The sequence below is a fragment of the Amblyomma maculatum genome, chromosome 7 (genome assembly GCF_055883805.1).
Source record: "Amblyomma maculatum isolate TAMU_Amacu chromosome 7, ASM5588380v1, whole genome shotgun sequence".
In the NCBI taxonomy this organism is placed as follows: domain Eukaryota; kingdom Metazoa; phylum Arthropoda; class Arachnida; order Ixodida; family Ixodidae; genus Amblyomma; species Amblyomma maculatum.
The window spans coordinates 479,074-482,881 of NC_139350.1; the positions used below are offsets into that span (position 1 = coordinate 479,074).

General features: G+C 45.9%; 1 pseudogene; it reads left to right on the forward strand.

Annotated features, from left to right (window-relative positions):
- Positions 1-217: 217 nt before the first annotated feature.
- On the forward strand, positions 218-3,004 carry LOC146182571 (zinc finger BED domain-containing protein 4-like; annotated as a pseudogene).
- Positions 3,005-3,808: the final 804 nt, after the last annotated feature.

A 3,808-nucleotide genomic window follows, 5' to 3' on the forward strand; every position in this document is an offset into this window, starting at 1 on the left:
AATAAGATCTGCCAGAACTCCAAAGAACTAGAAAGTAAACATAATATTCGTGCTCAGGAATGAATGCAGTTTTTGTTTCTTGCGTAAGAAAAAACGTGTCACATTTTTAATAATATTTTAACTTGCTTCTAACGGCCTCTCTCGGCCACTTATTATCCGCTGCGTAGTTGCCCAAAGCTCAGATATGGCTCAGACCTAAGCGTTTTTCATCCGCGCAATGGGTGCGTCGTCGGCCACGGTTCAACGTTCATCGTTGCGTGCTGCGTACAGAGTGGGTTATCTGTAACAAACAGTCAGTATTTCATTCTGCTGGTTGTGGTAGAGCTTTACAGCAAGGCGAAGACTGTCTGTGCTCGATGAGAAACTGATTGCCGCTGCATGTGCGCATTTCCGGACGATGGGACAATGCTGCGTCACAGCTCGGCGGCTCGGCTCGGCCTCCCAGGCTCGTCGCAAAAGTGGTGGCTTGTTTTACGGATACACGTCTGCATGAGCGGCGTATCGCTGCATGTTTTAATTGAACGGTGAAGGTGAGATTTTATTGCCCCCAAGACGCGTGCCGCATTGATCTAAGCCTTCCGTTCCGCTCCCTTTGTTGCGTGTTTTGCTTACTGCGTCGTATTACCGCACCAACGTTCGCTGAACGTGCTTTAGCTGTTATTACAGTGATGTTCCTATTGTCAATGGGATCTTTCTCATGAACATGTTAGATGCTTAAGTTGTAAATTTGTAACCTCACATTGACTCCTTTCAGTGGCAAATGAAGCGCGAGTAAAATATGGGAATCATGAACAGGGCGAGATTTATTGGAGCGAAGCTATATCGTAGATATTTTCACTTCTCAGACGCAATAACTTCTAAATACTTGCAATCCCAATTTGAATTGCTTACCTAAGCTCTTACAGGTTGGCGTTCTAGCGCTAGCGTTAGTTATTCCGTTCGTTTGTTTTTGTTGTTCTTTGACGCTGATATGTACTTTGTTAGCAAGATCTTTTACCCTTTTATAATCTCACCGCGTCTCGTTTGGAGACCTACGCTCAGGTCATTTTGTTATCACGAGGATTTCATGAAGACCGTGACGAATGAGCGGTGGTCGCTCTCCTACACCTATTTTTCATTGTCGTGAGGCGTCTATGTAAGTAATCGTGAATTAATAAAGCCTGACTTTCTATGCAGCACAGCTTCACTCATTTATGCCCTTAGTGAAATCCTCAAGCCATGTGGTTCTATCCATGTGCTTGCCGAATTCACTTGAAGGCCCTTGTTCACAAACGTGCCCGAAGAAATAAGCCCCAGAATGCGTTTACATGACGCGCGACGAAAGACTAGGCTAACGACGACGGAGGCAGAACGATGCTATGATAAGGTGGTTAAAGAAGCCGTAGCATTTCAGTTAACGTAAAACTTGACTGTAGATATCCACGTCAAGTAAAGGTGGCTGAACAGTTACGGTGTCCATTTTTCTGCCTTATCCGAGCATCGTTCTGTCTCCGTCGTTGTTGGCCTTGTTTTTCGTTCAAAAGTAAAAAGACAATCAAATTCCCCGCCAAAAGTACGGCACTGTGACGTCACAAGAAACGTCACGTGTTTGTTGTGCCTCACAGTTCGCAGGGGGCGCTGGGAAACTAAAGCCTCGCTCAGAGTCGACACGCAGGCTTTTATGGGAGTTACGCTACCATTTGTTCTTCTACCATGGCGCGTCGCCGCTGCCTTGTCGCGCGGCGGAGCCAAAAAATAAAAGAAAAAGTAACAGAAGTAAAAAAAAGAAACGCACAGAAAACAAGCGCCCGTTATTTTTCAGTCCGGGCTGTGGTGCGGGACAGGTCCAACTTAGGATCTCAATCTACTCTGTCCCTGGTAGCCAATACAGTCACAACACAGCCGCCAGCTGCCGCTGGGGTCGCGGTGCCGACCTTTGTGGTCACTGACAACGGGAGAAACTGTTTCGGCGGTTGCGCGATCGTCGTGGCAGGGCGTGCTGTGTTTCGGCCACACGCTTCAGTTACGCATCAATGATGTCAAAAAAGATGTGGCGGGGCTTGCGCAGCTTTGTGCAAAAGCAAGGTCAATAGTAGGTCGGTATAAGCGAAGTGCCAAGGCTCGAGCACGTCTTAATGAAATTCAGAAAAGCATGCTTTTGGATTGTCTTGAAGTAGTGCAGGACGCACCGACACGTTGAAACAGCGAGCATGCCATGATGGCCAGACTTCTAAGACTTCGTGCCCCTATTACTGTGGAACTTTCAGAATGTGACGTGGTTGAAAATCTCACCGCACAAGAGTGGAAGCTACTAGCAGCATCAGTAAAGGTCCTGCAGCCGCTTGATCAGGCCACAACTGAACCCTCTGGGGATAGCTACCCAACTCCCTCACAAGTTATCCCGCTGCTTGAATGCACAAGGATCGTTCTTGCACAGCATTTGAGTGATTATGATGCAGCATCAATTGCATCCAGCCTACTAAAGAGCATCAAGTCTAGATATCCTGACATCAAGATGTCTCAGCTTCCAGCGTTAGCCATGTTGGCTGACCCTAGGTACAAAGATGCATGCTACACTACCGAAGCTGAAAAGAAATGGGCGCTTGATCTCCTTGTGAAGGCAGCAGAAGAGACGGTGCTAGTGCATCAGCATGCTGAGGTTTCAAGCGGAGTCTGCGCATCTCCAAGACCTTCCACTTCGGGTGACTCTGTGTGGTGCGCCTTTGACAAATTTAGTTCCGATAAGAGCCGCCGACCACACCATACAGTGAAGAATGAAGTCGCCGAGTACTTGAAAAGCCCCCTTCTTCCGCAGTCTGAAGACCCTTTGGCATCGTGGAGAACCAACGGCAGCCATCTGTACCCATCCATAGCACCACTTGCAGGCAAATATCTTTCAATCCCAGCAACACAGACTACCAGCGAAAGGCTGTTTTCAGCCACAGGAAACATTGTGCGCTGTCAGAGAGAGAACCTGCTCACCCGTCATGTAGAACAGCTTGTGTTTCTGCACGATAACATTTAGATTGGAGTATGCTGGGCTGTAAATGGCAGCTGTCACCGGAAGTGCAGAATGTCTTTTTTTTCTTTACTGTTCTTAGTGCTCTTGCTGCAGTGCAGTGCAGTTACTGCTATAGTTTCAGTTATTGGTTGTACTACTGGCATCGTTCTGTTATACTCTCATTTTTTTAAATTTTATCTCGAATTTCTTATTAGAAAGCCAGCAGTATCTTTATGTGTTATAACTTTTTATTACCAAGCCAGCAAAATTGTTTATCACTCACTTTAGGTGCTTTCTTAAAATTTTGAAGTGTGGTTTTAAATAAAGCCTCAGTGCAGTATGTAATGGCATCGTGTATTGGGAAAATAAATGGTTTTGAAAATGCCTACTGTGATTCAGCCTCTTTTTAGTGCCAGAAGTACTATTCGAACTATTCGCTTCGAAATTATTCGAAGAAAATCACTATTTGCTTCGAATTCGCTTCGAATCAAAAAACCACTATTCGCACACCCCTATAAATAATGTTCATGTGCCGACAGAATCGGTTATTGCTACATTTGCAGGCACAGTCTGTCCATCGGAGATTAAAGCGTGGCCTTTAATATTCAGAGTAGATCACCTACCATCAAAGCCTCTGCAGTGCAACAACTGTTGGCGTTATGGCCATACTGCAGGCGGTTGCAAATCCACTTTGCGGTGTTGCAAATGCGGGGAAGCACATAAAACACACTTATGCCCTGATCAAATTGTCAAATGTCTTTGCGGCGGACTTCACTCAGCAAATTCTTTGGAATGTCCCTCTAGAGAGCATGAAATGAAAATTCTGGA